Raw genomic sequence first — 16601 nt, forward strand, 5'->3', positions numbered from 1 at the left:
TCTGTTTCCACCACCACCTCTGGCAGCACATTCCAGGCACTCACCACCCTTGTAGCAAATGGGAACTAGGAAGACAATGGATAAGAAAAACATGCTCAGTCTATGGAGATAGATCTGAGGACGAGATGACTTGCTCATGCAGACAGCCAACCTGGGCTGAATGATTATAGCATTAATGGTGAACATTGTACCATTCCAATTACAGTGTTCAATACCAGTTAGACTCGGAAAGAGAAACAGAGATTGAAAAAAAGACAGCAATGGAAGACAAGAGAAATGGCAAAAGTAAAAAGAAATATAATTATTCGCTACAAAGAGAGGTTGGATAAGCTCAAGTTGTTGTCTTTACAGCAGAGAAGGTGGTGTGGGGGAGCTTCAATCAGGTGTATAAGATTATGTGGGACATGGACAGGAAGCAGCCATCTTCCTTAGATTAGATTACTTACAGTATGGAAACAGGCCCTTCGGCCCAACAAGTCCACACCGAGCCGCTGAAGCGCAACCCACCCAGACCCATTCCCCTACACCTAACGCTACAGGCAATTTAGCATGGCCAATTCACCTAATCTGCACATTTTTGGACGATGGGAGGAAACCAAAGCACCCAGAGAAACCCACACAGATACGGGGAGAATGTGCAAACTCCACACAGACAGTCACCTGAGGTAGATATTGAACCTGGGTCTCTTGCGCTATGAGGCAGCAGTGCTAACCACTGTGCCACTGTGACACTCTGGAGGTTCAGGAGGGAATAATTTTAAGGTAAAAGGCAGGACGTTTAGAGGGGCCTCTTGACACAATATGTAAACATACCAACCAGGAAAGGGGCTAAACTGGAACTGGTTTTGGGAAATGAGCCTGCTAGGTGAGTGAAGTTTCAGTGGGGGAGCATTTCAGGAATAGTGACCATAATACCGTGAGTTTTAAGTACTCCTCGGTAGGGATAACAGCAATCCTCGGGTGTAGGTGTTAAATTGGGGCAAGGCAAACCATAACAATGTTAGGCAAGAACTGGAGAATTTTGATTGGAGGCAGCTGGTTGAGGGTAAATTTCCATCGGACATGTAGGAGTATTTCAAATGGCAGTTGATAAGAGTTCAGGAGCAGCACGTTCCTGCGAGAATGAAGGATAGATATTGCAAGTTATGTGAACCTGGATGGTCAGGGATGTTATGACCTTGGTCAGAAAGAAAAAGGAAGCTTACATAAAGTGTAGGAGGGTGGGAACTGATGAAGATCTTAAAATATGTAAGGAAAATAGGAAAAAACTTAAACAAGCAATTAGAACTGCTAAAAAGGGTCATGAAAAGGCACAAACAAACAGGATTAAGGAGAATCTCAAGGCTTTCTTACCTATATAAAAAGCAAGAGGGTAGCCAGTGAAAGGGCTAGCCCACTCAAGAACAAAGCAGGGAATCTCTAAAGAATGATCCCAAGGAATGGGGTGTTAAGTTTCTAAGCCAAATTGTTATTAAAAAGGAAGAGGTGCTGTCCGTTTTAAAAAGAATGAAGGTAGAAAAGTCACTGGGTCTTGATGGGATCTATATAGAATGTTAAGGGAGGCAAGAGAACAAATTACTGGAGCATTTTCAGAAATCTTTAGGTCCTTTTTGGCCACAGTTGAGGTCTCAGAGGACTGGAGATTAGCCAGTGTTATCCCATTGTTTAAGTATGGTAACAGAGATAATCCTGGAAATTACAGGCCTGTGAGTCTCATGTCAGTGGTAGTGTAATTATTGGAAAAGATTCTCAGGGACAAGATCTATACGCCTTTAGAAGCAAATAGATTTAATAGTTATAAACAGCATAGTTTTGTATGGGGCAGGTCATATCTAAATAACTTGATCAAACTTTTTGAGGAGGTAGCTAAGATGATTGTTGAGGGAAAAGCAATTGATGTCTATGTGGACTTCAGTAAAGCCTTTGACAAAGTCCCTCATGGCAGACAGGTACAAAAGATGAAGTCACATGGTTTTAGAGATGAACTGGCAAGATGAATACAGAACTGGCTTAGTCATAGGATACAGACGGTAGCAGTGGAAGGATGCTTTTCAGAACAGAGAGCTGTGACTAGTGGTGTTCCACAGGGATCAGTGCTAGGACCTCTGCTGTTTGTGATCTACGTGAATGATTTGGAGAAAAAACATAACTGGTTTAATTAGTAACATTGAGGACAATACAAAGATTGGTAGAATTGCAGATGGTCAGGAGAATTGTCAGAGGATACAGCAGGATATGGATCAGTTGGAGACATGCACAGAAAAAAATATAGATAGAGTTTAATCCAGATAAATGTGAGGTGATGCATTTTGGGAGGTCAAGTACAGATGGAAATTACACAGTGAATGGCAGAACCCTTAGAAATATTGATCTGCAGAGGGATGGGTGTGCTGGTCCATAGACCACAGAAGGTGACAGCGCAAGTAGATAACGTAGTAAAAAGGCCTATGGCATGGTTGCCTTCATTGGAAGGGGCATTGAGTATAAGGATAGACGTTATGCTGCAGTTTTATAGAACTTCAGTTCGGACATACTTGGAATATTGTGCACAGTTTGGTCACCACCGAAGGATACAGATGCTTTGGACAAGGTACAGAAAAGATTTACCAGGATGTTGCCTGGTTTTGGGGGATTTTAGCAATGAAGAAAGTTTGGATAGACTGGGTTTGTTTTCACTGAAAAGCAGGAGGTTAAGGGGCAATCTAATAGAAGACTTATAAGATTGTGAATGGCATCAATAGAGTGTAAAGTCATAGAGTCATAGAGATGTACAGCATGGAAACAGACCCTTTGGTCCAACCCATCCATGCCGTCCAGATGTCCCAACACAATCTAGTGCCACCTGCCAGTACCTGGCCCATATCCCTCCAAACCCTTCCTATTCATATACCCATCCAAATGCCTTTTAAATATTGCAATTGTACCAGCCTCCACCACTTCCACTCGCAGCTCATTCCATACATGTACTACCATCTGTGAGAAAATATTGCCCCTTAGGTCTCTTATATATCTTTCCCCTCTCATCCTAAACCCATGCCCTCTAGTTCTGGACTCCCCCAACCCAGGGAAAAGACTTTGTATATATACCCTATCCAAGCCCCTCATGATTTTATAAACCTCTATAAGGTCACCCCCTCAACCTCCGATGCTCCAGGGAAAACAGCTCCAGCCTGTTCAGCCTTTCCCTATAGCTCAAATCCTCCAACCCTGGCAACATCCTTGTAAATCTCTTCTGAGCTCTTACAAGTTTCACAACATCTTTCCAATAGGAAGGAGACCAGAATTGCACACAATATTCCAACAGTGGCCTAACCAATGTCCTGTACAGCCGCAACATGACCTCCCAACTCCTGTACTCAATACTCTGACCAATAAAGGAAAGCATACCAAACACCTTCTTCACTATCCTATCTACCTGTGACCCCACTTTCAAGGAGCTATGAAACTGCACTCTAAGATCTCTTTGTTCAACAACACTCCCTAGGACCTTACCATTAAGTGTATATTCTGGATTAGTGGTGCTGGAAGAGCACAGCAGTTCAGACAGCATCTGAGAAGCAGTAAAATCGACGTTTTGGGCAAAAGCCCTTCATCAGGAATAAAGGCAGAGAGCCTGAAGGGTGGAGAAATAAGCTAGAGGAGGGTGGGGGGTGGGGAGAAAGTAGCATAGAGTACAATAGGTGAGTGGGGGAGGGGATGAAGGTGATAGGTCAGGGAGGAGGGTGGAGTGGAGAGGTGGAAAAGAAGATAGGCAGATAGGACAAGTCATGGGGACAGTGCTTAGCTGGAAGTGTATAAGTCCTGCTGAGATTTGCTTTCCCAAAATGCAGCACCTCGCATTTATCTGAATGAAACTCCATCTGCCACTTCTCAGCCCATTGGCCCATCTGGTCAAGATCCTGTCATATTCTGAGGTAATCCTCTTCACTGTCCACTACACCTCCAATTTTGGTGTCATCTGCAAACTTACTAACTGTACCTCTTATGCTTACATCCAAATTATTTGTGTAAATGACAAAAAGTAGAGGACCCAGCACCGACCCTTGTGGCACTCCACTGGTCACAGGCCTCCAGTCTAAAAAACAACCCTCCACCACCACCCTCTGTTCTCTACCTTTGAGCCAGTTCCGTATCCAAGTGACTAGTTCTCCCTGTATTCCATGAGATCTAATCTTGCTAACCAGTCTCTCATGGGGAACCTTGTCAAATGCCTTACTGAAGTCCATATAGATCACATCTACCTCTCTGCCCTCATCAGTCCTCTTTGTTGCTTCTTCAAAAGACTCAATCAAGTTTATGAGACATGCTTTCCCACACACAAAGCCGTGTTGACTATCCCTAATCAGTCATTGCCTTTCCAAATATGTGTACATCTTGTCCCTCAGGATTCCCTCTAACAACTTGCCCACTACCGATTTCAGGCTCACTGGTCTATAGTTCCCTGGCTTGTCCTTACCACCCTTCTAAAACAGTGGCACCAGGTTAGCCAACTTCCAGTCTTCCGGCACCTCGCCTGTGACTATCAATGATACAAATACCTCAGCAAGAGGCCCAGCAATCACCTCTCTAGCTTCCCACAGAGTTCTCGGGTACACCTGATCAGGTCCTGGGGATTTATCCGCCCTTATGCGTTTCAAGACATCTAGCACTTCCTCCTTTGTAACGTGGACATTTTGTAAGGTATCACCATCTATTTCCCTACAGTCTATATCTTCCATATCCTTTGCCATAGTAAATACTGATGCAAAATACTCGTTTAGTATCTCCCCCATTTTCTGCGGCTCCACACATCTTTGTTGATCTTTGAGGGGCTCTATTCTCTCCCAAGTTACCCTTTTGTCCTTAATGTATTGTAAAAACCCTTTGGGTTCTCCTTAATTCTATTTGCCAAAGCTAGCTCATTTTGACCTTCTGATTTCCCTCTTAAGTAGACTCCTACTGGCTTTATACTCTTCTAAGGATTCACTCGAGCTATCCTGTCTATACCTTACATATGCTTCCATATAAACCCTTAACACTATGGCAGTCCCAGTCTATGTTTGGAAAGTTAAAATCCCCTACCATAAACACCCTATTATTCTTACAGATAGCTGAGATCTCCTTACAAGTTTGTTTCTCAATTTCCCTCTGACTATTAGGGGGTCTATAATACAATCCCAATAAGGTGATCATCCCTTTCTTATTTTTCAGTTCCACCCAAATAGCTTCCCTGGATGTATTTCTAGGAATATCCTCCCTCAGCACAGCTGTAATGCTATCCCTTATCAAAAATGCCACTCCCACTCCTTTCTTGCCTCCCTTTCTATCGTTCCTGTAGCATTTGTATCCTGGAGCATTAAGCTGCCAGTCCTGCCCATCCCTGAGCCATGTTTCTGTAATTGCTATGATATCCCAGTCCCATGTTCCTAACCATGCTCAGAGTTCACCTGCCTTCCTTGTTAGGTCCCTTGCATTTAAATAAATGCAGTTTAATTTATTTGTCCTACTTGACTCTGCCTGCTCTGACTGTTTGACTCTCTTGTGTTCTCAACTGTACCAGTCTTGGATTGGATCTCTTTCCTCACTATCTCCCTGGGTCCCACCCCCCACCCCCCCCGACCTTATCAGTTTAAATCCTCCCGAGCAGCTCTCGCAAATCTCCCTGCTAGTATATTAGTCCCCTTCCAATTTAGGTGCAATCCATCCTTCTTGTACAGGTCACTTCTACCCCAAAAAAGATTCCAAAGTATGAGGCTTTATTCCTGGGTGGAGGGGTCAATTATTAGAAGACATGAGGTCAAGGTGCAAGGAATGGGGGGGGACATTTAAAAGAGATATGCAAGGCAGGTTTTTCACACAAAAGGTTGTGAATGCCTGGAACCCGTTGTCAGAGGAAGTGATAGAAGCAGACACTTTAGCAGCATTCAAAAAGCACTTGGATGAATACATGAATAGGAAGGGAATAGAGGGATACAGATCCTGTAAATGAACACAGTTTTAGTATGTGAGGGCAAAATTTGGCGGCGCAAGCTTGGAGGGCCAAAGGACTACATAGAACATAGAACAATACAGCACAGAACAGGCCCTTCGGCCCACGATGTTGTGCCGAACATTTGTCCTAGCTTAAGCACCCATCCATGTACCTATCCAATTGCCGCTTAAAGGTCGCCAATGATTCTGACTCTGCCATTCCCACAGGCAGCGCATTCCATGCCCCCACCACTCTCTGGGTAAAGAACCTACCCCTGACATCCCCCCTATACCTTCCACCCTTCACCTTAAATTTATGTCCCCTTGTAACACTCTGTTGCCTGTGCTGTATTGTTCTTCATTCTTTGGGATTTGAGGAAACGTTTTTTCACTCAGAGGATATTGGGTATCTGGAATGCACTGCCTGAGAGGATAGTTGAGGCAGGAAGCCTCACAACCTTTTAAAAAAAACTACTTGGATGAATACATGAAATGTCATAATATTCAAGGTAATGGGCCAAGTGTTCGATAGTTGGACTTGTGTAAATTTAGAGTCATTTAGTCACTGCAGACTTGATGGACTGAAAGGCTTCTTCTGTACTGTATGATTTTATAATATTTTTAAATTACATGCTGTTTCAATTCCAACAATTATAACTGGGAAGTATACTGCTCTATGTTCAGAAGAAATTAAATTTCCCGTTTGAAAGGATTAACTTTTCAAACTAGAGGAGCCCATTGTCAGCAATTAACAACTGGCTGATCTTCAATAGAGCCTCTGATAAGTTTAAATAAACACAATAGAACCTTCAATGGCTCCAAATGGGCCACATGACATTGAAGGCAAGCCCCAGTTTTTTTGCAGAAGTTCTAATTATATCCATCACATACAAGCACAACAAACTCAATGTCATTGACCCATTCTCTGGGTTAGCCAGACATTGGGATGGCCACCATTGTGGAAAAGACAGTGAAGAGACATGTCCCGGGCTGCAAACTCCCCATTTATTCAGGCAGCTTCCCCTTTTTGAAGTTACTGCAGCATTTGTGCTCAAACAAATGTGAGCACCATTTACATCAGTGCTATTGTCACCAGGAAATGATGGGCCAATCTATTTTTTTAGTGATGTCATCTGACAGATAAATATTGACCAGGAAGCCAAGGATAACGACTCAGTTCATAGATATAGTGTCATCAGAAGGTTGTGTATCTGCTTCAGAGGGTAGGCTGGGTCTGAGGTTATCCATTCAGCTGAAAGACAGTGCAGCACTTTTCTCATGGCTTTGTTTTTTTTAAGAAAGCTGCAGGTCCATGGAGTTCCACTTCCATAGCAAAGAGATCTGGTGGTCTCGAGCAACAATCAAAGCCAGCCCTATGGCTGACGTAGGAGTGCTCCAGACTTGACCTTATTGCCCTTGGCTCTGATTACCTGCTGCATAACTCACTGGCTCTATATCATTGCCTGGAACTCAGTCCTCTTATAAATTGGGATCCCAGTCAAGTTCAATATATATCCGCTCTCATTGTTAAAGCTGGCAGAAGTGGTCACAAGGTTCACCTGTCTTTGATGTTAAATGCAACTAAAAGTGCTCCGGTTACTTCTTTTAGAAACAAATTGTTCATCGGATGTTTGTGTCAGTGACTGAGCCATCATTTATTACCCATTCCTAATTGTCTCGAGGGCAGTTTAGAGTCAAGTATATTGCTATGGTTTTGGAGTCACATGTAGACCAGATAAGGTAAGGAATGGCAGATTTTCTTCCTTAAAGGGCATTAGATATTCATTCACAGAGAACTTCCCTTTAACAATGTCAGAGCAAGTTCAACTAAAATGATGATGTAAAATTAATTTAGCCCTTAATTTGGATTTCAGCTGGAATTCCTGTAAAATGGAGCTCAGTTCTCAAGTTATGAATGAACTTGACTAGATTGGAGGAACTCACACAGCTGCAGAATCATTCTTTTCAAAGATTCACAAAGCTGCAAAATAATTGGAAAGTAATGTTTTGAAATGACTGTGTGATTAAATTCTCATTATTAAACAGAGCATCCCTCCCTCAGTTTCCATACTTGATGTTTCATTTGTAAAATCACATTCAAGACTGACCCAGTGAATCCCAGTGCATGTCTGACCACATCCTTTTGTAAAGAAGAATACTGTGTGCATGTAAAGGTGCTGTGGTCTATTGGCTATGACACTTCTGTCCAAACTCAGAAGGTTGTACCATTGAAGGTTGAACCATCAAGGTCCACTGCAATAGAATTAAACATATAATTCAGCTTGATAGTTCAGAGCAAAGCTAAAAGAGTGCTGCAATGTTGGATGAACACAGGCGTAGTCCATTCAGCCCCTCAAGCCTGTTCCATCACTCAGTAAGATCATGACTGATGTGTGCCTAACTCCATATACCTGTCTTTGATTTATATCCCTTAATACTTTTGGTTAGCAAATATTTTGTCTCAGATTTAAAATTAATTGATCCAGCATCCACTGCTGTTTGCTGTCTGCCACCCTTTGTGTTTAAAAGTGCTTTCTAACATTTCTGTGGTATGATCTGGCCCTAATTCTCACTTTATGTCCCCTAATTCTAGAATCTCCAACAGTGTAAATAGTTTATTTTTATCCAGCCTGTCTTTCCTGTCAATATCTTGGTGACTTTGATTAGGTCACTCCTTAATCCTATAAACTCTAGAGAAACCAGATACAATTTGTATAATCTCTCCTCATAACATAATCCCTGAAGCCCAGGTATCATTCTTGTAAACCTGCACTGTACTGTCTCTAAGGCCAACATATCCTTCCTTCGGTGTGGTGCCCAGATCTGCTCACAGTACTGCAGATGGGGTTTGCCAAGGTTTTGTATAACTGCAACATAACTATTAACATTTGGAAGTATCCAGCGGATCATACATTTCAGCCTCCTCCATAGGTCCCCAGCATCATGGATGCCAGTGTTCAGCCAATTTGATTCGCTGTATGTGATATCAAGAAGTGGACAAACACTCAAAATACCGCAAAAGCTTTGGGCTCCTACAACATTCTAGCAAAAGTATTAAAGACTTGTGTTTCAGAACTTGCTGCACCCCTAGCTGAGCTGTTTCAGCACAGCTACAACACTGGCATCTCCCCAACAATGTGGTAAATTGCTCATGTGTGTCCTGTACACAAAAAGCAGGACAAATCCAAACCAGCCAATTACCATTCCATCCGTCTACTCTTGATCATCATCAACAGTGTTATCAAGCAGCACCTGCTCAGCAATAACCTGCTCAGTGACATCCAGTTTGTGTTCCACCAAGGCTACTCTGCTCCTGGCCTCATTACAGCCTTGGTTCAAGCGCGGACAAAAACGCTGAATTCCAGAGGTGAGGTGAGAGTGACTGCCCATGCCATCAAGGCTGCATTTGACTGAGTATGGCATCCACGAGCCCTAGCAAAACTGGAATCAATGAGAATCAGAGGGAGGAAAAGGGCAGCTGATTAGACTCATACCTGGCACATAGGAAGACGGTTCTGTTGTAAGAGATTGGTCATCTTGGAAGGATGTCACAGCAACATCAATGAGGTGAGCCCAGCACTGAGAGACATGACGCTGATGTTGGTGGGTCCAGCACAGGAGGCAGCCAGGCAGTTGCTGAGCAGTATTGGCCAAACGGCAAAGATGGGGCCTTAGGATTGACTACTTCAGTGTTGGTTGGGTCCAGTGTAGACAGTGACGAAATAGTGGAGGAAGGATGGTGATGCAGGCATTGTTGACGGTGATGAGCTGGCTCAGGATTGATGGGTTCTCTTTAAGCTATATGTTTCCTTTTTACCCTATTGTCAAATTATTCAAAATGACATCATATCGCGGTGACAAATGAAAACTTTTCACTGTATTTTATTGAATTCTTACAGTAAAATACATGTGACAATAAAATCAAAATCAAAATCTCAGTTCCAGGCCTCCCGTGTCATTATTCTGGATGTTATCATTGACCAGAAACTGAACTGGACCAACCATTTAAATATTGCGGCTACAAGTGTAGGTCAGAGACTGGAATCATGCAGCAAGTAAATCACATTCTGACTCCCCAAAGCCTGTCCACCATCTCCAAGGCACAAAGCAAGTGTGTGATGGAATACTCACCACTTGCCTGATGAATACAGCTCTAACAACATTTAAGAAGCTTTACACCATATAGGACAAAGTAGCCCACTTGATTGGCACCACATCATGAAACATTCAATTCCCCCCCCCCCCACCACTGTTATTGAACAGCACCAATGTGTACCATCTAGAAGATGCATTGCACCCAAGTCACTCATCATCCTGACTTGGAAATATATTGCCATTCCTTCAGTGTTGCTGGGTCAAAATCTTGGAAATTCATTTCTGAGCACATTCTGGGTGCAGTTCAAGAAGGCAAATCTCCACCATCTTCTCCATGACAACCAGGATGTGTAGCCAGCAATGCCCACATATATATTATGGCAGTACTTCAAAGAAGAATGAGTTGGAGGCAGGGATTAATTTTACTAATATTTATCATTCAGTCAGAAAACAAATTGTCTGGTCCCATTGCTATCTGTGGGTGTATACAAATATACTGCGGTATTTATCTACATTACAACAGTGGCTACAATTTGAAGGTACTTCTGAGGATGAGACTAATTAGACTTGAAACATTAACTCTGTTTGTCACCCCACAGATAATGACAGACCAGTTGAGTTTCTACAGCACTTTCTGTTTTAATACAAAGGTACTTCCCTGGTCATCAAGTGCTGTGGGATGTCCTAAAGTCATGAAAGGCACTGTACAAATACCAACCTTTTCACTTCCTTTACAGTGGTTTCAACTCTGAGTAGCATTGAACTACTGTACATATATTAAAACTTGTCCAGCATTGATCTCAGTAATGAATTATATGCTATTATATTCCGTGACCTAAGTAATGGATTATATAGAATTGTCTTGAATTATATTCCATATTACATTATAGAATTACTTCAGATGAGTTAATTATGCATTATGCTGCCAAATGCAATTGCATCATCTTTTCAATGTTTTTGTTTTCTTTCTCTTTGATTCCTTATTTAAGAACCTCATCTTTGCTATTTCAGAAAACAAAATCATAAAATAATGCTGAACATGCGAGAGTGGGGAGTGTTAATGGCATGGAACAAGGCTGTGGAAGTTTGCAAGTCAGGCTGGTATCCTGCAATGGGATGGAAGGAGGCAAGGGCTGAGATGAAATTGCAGCACTCATTGCAAAGTGAGAGAGGGCAGGAATGGAAATAATATGAATGATCAGATAATAGGCGAATGTGTTCAGTGGCCTGGCATTAGTGGCAACAATCTAAATAACCAAACATAGCAACCCATTCTTCATGTTTTCTATGGTAAATGTTGCCAATGGTGGAATTTGCGTGGTGTCTAATCCTATTTGTCATTTAATGAAGTTTTTTTATTATGATGTCATCTAATTAATTAGTCAATGAGGAATCATCATGAGAGATACAGAATCAAATTGCGCCGTGCTGTGATTTGGGATGTTTATTAAAGATACATGGTGTAAGGATATTTGATAATGGTGTCTGGCCTTAATTATGGGTCTTAAAAAACATCAGTCTTTCTTCTGTCACTTCAGAAAACCATATAAGCCAATTGAACAAACAACAGCTTGCATTAATGCAGCACTGTAAACCTACTTAAACATCCTAAGAAACTTCATAGGAATCAAATCAAACTTGATACTGACTCTCAAATTGAAAGAGTGACAAATAACTTGATCACAAAGGTGGGTTTTAAGGGTTGTCTAAAAAGGAAGAGAGATCAATAATGGAGAGAATTCCAAATCTTAGAACCCACCAGCTGAGTGCACAACTGTCAATGGTGGAGCAGTAAATCAGGGATACGGCAAATCTCAGAATTGGAGAAGGACACAATTCGAGCAGACTTTGAGACTGGAGAAGGATACAGATGTGGGTGGAGGTGAGGCCATGGACAGAATTGGAAAGAAGAATCAGAATAGGCTTGATGAACTTGATTTGTTCAAATCATTTGCACAGCAAACAGCCATTTTCTTTCCAGTGGGAATAGAGCAGAACTTGAATAGTTAGGCTCATCTATCAATCAGAATTCCTTGTTGTTTCTTGTTTAATAGACCCTGCCTCAAACGTGCAGTTACATAGAACAGTGAACCAGTTCATTAGCACAAACCCAGAATTAGTTTTGAATATAACCTGAATGAAGAACACATTAAGCTTTGTTAAGACTGTGCCTGAAACAATGGTGCCCTTCCTTTTGAATATATGCTAAGTCTTAGGCATGCTGAAATATTAGCTGTCCATTTCTGTGTGGCAGTATGAAAGTAGAAACAGGCTATTGAGTTGGATGATGAGCCCATTATCATAATGAATAATGGATCTGGCTTGAAGGGCTGAATTGTGTACTTCTTCTATTTTTCTATGTATCTATGAGAAGAATAGATAATTCCATGGGGAAATAACAGGGGAGCCAAACTAATTGGCTAGCATTTTTAAAGAGGATGGAAGGATGGGCCCAATAGCTTCCTCCTGGAGTGTAAGAGTCTGTAACCTTTTTGAAGGCTTCTGAGGAAAGAGAGGGAGATGCAATTTCATCGGAGGTACCTGTTATACTAAATGATACTGGCAACCCACACCCCCGCCTCCCTGCTAATTGTGATGGACAATAGTCAACCCGTAAATATGCTGGCTTCTTCCACCTCTGGCAGGGCATGCACTGTAGCAAAACAGATCTGTCAGCTCGACATCATAAACTTTTAGACTGAAGTATTTCTATTAGGTCTATAGAACATTGCATCAGTGATAGCAACAAAAGTTATAATTAATATCTTGAACAATATTTATAGAATTGTTAGATCTTATTTAGTAGATTTATTTAATAAATTGCCACTTGTACCTAGGTACAGTGAAAAGTGGATAATGTCACCATGTTCCAGTGCCATCTCGGATTACAGAATAAATTGTATAAATGGTAAATTACTGAATAAATTAATATTAAATTGATATTACTAAAACTGAAATAGCTTCAAATGCTCATCATTCCCTCTTTGTAAATTTCACCCTCTCTACTCCTCCAGTCATCACTGCACAACATCTTCTCCAGGGGTCCTGGTAATGTGCCACTCTCACTGAGCACATTAAAAAATGCCGGAAATCTACAGCTTATAATTGTACAATTATATATTGATGCATCTGATACCCGTGATAATAAACTTAATATGGATATGAAGTATCCATATGGATATAAGGGGGCGTAGGTATAGGACAGATGTTAGGGGTAGGTTCTTTACTCAGCGAGTCGTGAGTTCATGGAATGCCCTGCCAGTAGCAGTGGTGGACTCTCCCTCATTATGGGCATTTAAGCAGGCATTGGATAGGCATATGGAGGATAGTGGGCTAATGTAGGTTAGGTGGGCTTGGATCGGCGCAACATCGAGGGCCGAAGGGCCTGTACTGCGCTGTATTCTTCTATGTTCTATGTTCTATGAAGTGAAGCATATTTACTTAGAGAATACTTAGATTGTCAAACTTTCTGAATAGCATAGATGCTTTTGAAGGGAAGCTAAGTAAACACATAAGTGAGAAAGAAATGAAAGGATTTACTGATGGGCTTAAGGGTTGAGCATAGGATGAGGCCCATGTGGAGCATAAATGCCAACACTGGATGGTTGTGTTGCTGGCCTTTTTCTGCACTATACACTCGATGTCACTCTTGCCTTTTAAGATCTAAAGCACAAGATGATTTTAATCAGTTTGTTTCAGTTGAGCATGGAGTTTCCGATCTCTAAGTACACTGTAAAGGGACAGGATTGAGTTGATTGCCAAATGAAATGGAAATTCTGAGTGATTCCCTTGGAGATGATCTTAAACTCCATCTTCAAAGACCGGATTAAGAACAGCAGTTCTAGGCATTTGGGAACATTTGAACTATTCTCTGACATGCAGGTCTTGGCAGCAGAGGTCCCATGTGAACTGAAAATTTGACCAGAATTTTCTGTTACTGTTCAAAGTCTTCTTGTAACTCAGATGATCATGATGCTCCTGGATTGTTTTTGGTCCAGCAAAATTGAATTAATCATCCTTTTATCTTGTGAAGTTACCATTCTTTCATCCTTTTCCTTCAGCAATAGATCTGTCTCTCTATTGATCAGGTTAGTGTGAATGTCAGGGATTTTGAATTCTGCAAGCTAGTTTTCTCATAATTAAGTTGCTCATTTGATTCAAATAATCTACCTAAGATTTAAAAACCTTTAATGTAAAAACTGGCTTCCACACCTCTGAACTCCCAGGAGTTCTTTCCAGCTAATGATGAACATTTGAAATATAATCACTGTTGTAATGTAGAAAACACAGTGGCCAATGTACATGCAGCAAACTCCCACAACAGTGACATGATAATGACCAGGTGATTTGCTTTCATACAGTTATATTAAAGAACAAAAATTGTCCAGTACATTAAACTGAATCGACTGCTCTTCTTCCACATAACTAATTCTGGACTCCCTGCTATCGGAAATATGCTGTTAAACTTGAAAGGGTGCAGAAAAGATTTAAAGAATGTTGCTGAGTTTGGAAGTCTGAGCTATAGGGAGAGGTGAATAGGCTGGGGCTACTTTCCCTGAAGCGCTGGTGGCTGAGGGGAGACCTTACAGAAGTTGGGAGATTGAAGAACTCATAGGCTGGCAAATTTTGTAAATGTGCAGATGCAGCAGGGTTGTTGTTATGGGTGACTTCAACTTTCCCATATTGATTGGAACCTCCTTAGTGCAGATGGTTTGGATGGAGCCGTTTTTGTCAGGTGTTCAGGAGGATTTCCTTACTTAGTATGTAAACAGCCAATGAGGAGAGAGGCCATTTTGGATTTGGTGCTCAGCAATGAGCCAGGATGGGTGCCAGATCTCACAGTGGGAGAACACTTTTTGGTGACAGTGACCACAACTGCCTCACATTTACCACAGCCATGGAGAGGGAAATGAGCAGTTACCATGGGAAAATATTTAATTGGAGGAAAGGAAATTATGACGATATCAGACAAGAGTTGGGAAGTAGATTGGGAGCAATTGTTCCACAGAAAGGGCACAGCAGACATGTGGAGACTGTTTAGGAGCTGTTATTGCGAGTGATGCATAAATTTGTTCCTCTGAGACAGGCAAGAAGGGGTAAGATTAAGGAGCTTTGGATGGTGAGAACAGAGGAGTTTCTCATCAAAAGGAAGAAGGTTTGAAAGCAGAATGTAATGATTCGTGCTCCTTTAATTGGCCTTAACTGATTGGCTACATGCTACATCATGTGAGCAGTTAGCTCTGTTGCACACCAGTGCAAAACTGCAGGCCTGTCTGAAAATGACCCTGTGAGGCAGAAGTGGGGAGTTTTTTATTATACTGGCTAGCACTCTTGTCTTTAGTAGTGCTCTCTGTCCATTAAAATCCAGAACTGAGTAACTACTACTTGTAAGACCTTTACAGAAAATTAGAATCATTTAGTTTGAGTATTTTGTTTCATCATAGCCTAAACAGACCATAGTGCTGCTCCCTCATTAGAGAAAGATGACTGGTGGTGGTTTATCATGAGGGTCACCACACCTCAGCAGAGAGGGTGAGAAGGAGAGTTCTTCATGGTACCCTTGGTTAGTGTAGGAATTAAATCCACGCTGTTGGTGTCACTTTGCATTGCAAATCAGCCATTCAGCCAACTGAACTAACCAACCCCTATTAGTTTGAACAGATTAACGGGCCTTTATAAAAGGACTTGAGTGATATTTCCCCCTCTCATGGCAAAAATAGAGATAATTTTAGATTGAATTTATTTATTGATTCCCTGGTTTTTGTTCCTCTTAACTCAACCGCCCTGGAAAATAGCTTCCAAAATTTTGCAATATCTCTTCCTTAGCTGGGTTGTTAAACTTTGCAAGAAACATTTTTTCTTTGTTCCACAAAATCAAGTGTACGGAAAAAGGCCATCCACCCCTTTGTGAACTAGCTATATCCAATTAACCTTACTCCCCTGCTTTATCTCTATAGCTTTGCAAATATTTACATTTTAAAATATGTATCAGATCCACAAACAAAATTCACCAGCTAATCTGTTCCCATGACCCTCTTAGGCAGTGCATTTTAGTTTGTAAATACTGAGTAAAAAAATAATTTTTCACCTCCTCTCTGGTTAGCTTTAATGTGAAACACAATGCAGTTATGTATTGTCCCCCTGATTAGGCCGTTTGAAATGAGACAATGAGACTTTTTTATGTACATGAATAATTACTTGATTGAACAGAACTAAAGCGCTATTATGTTGTTTAAAGAGACACAAAATCAAAAAATTCTTGAAGTTCTGCACTCATCAGAATTGTCAAAAAAGCACAGTTGAGAAAAGAACAATTTACACAGAAGAAGAGGGTGCTGATTGGTTGGACCATGGAGATGCAGCAGGAACTGTAATCTTAGCTAGAAGTACCCAGACTAGGCTAGTATGCTGTTATTGGTCAAGGTGTTGCCATGGGGAATGCAGTATTGGTTGTCATTTTCCATAGCTCTCTTGTATAATAAATGGACAAATTCCCTTTCCTTATAAATAACAGGGTCTTGTTTGTGAATAGATGTACTTTTAGCATGCAGACGCAA

At 41.4% G+C, this 16601-nt stretch overlaps 1 protein-coding gene across 1 annotated transcript in view; it reads left to right on the plus strand.

The window, feature by feature from the left end:
* LOC122550126 (5'-AMP-activated protein kinase subunit gamma-2-like) overlaps window positions 1-16601 on the plus strand; it is a 470860-nt gene that overhangs the window by 45398 nt on the left and 408861 nt on the right. The gene's annotated exons all lie outside the window — the stretch shown is intronic.

The sequence above is a fragment of the Chiloscyllium plagiosum genome, unplaced genomic scaffold (genome assembly GCF_037043375.1).
Source record: "Chiloscyllium plagiosum isolate Xiang-an unplaced genomic scaffold, Cpla_swu_hap1 HiC_scaffold_5, whole genome shotgun sequence".
Classification (NCBI taxonomy): domain Eukaryota; kingdom Metazoa; phylum Chordata; class Chondrichthyes; order Orectolobiformes; family Hemiscylliidae; genus Chiloscyllium; species Chiloscyllium plagiosum.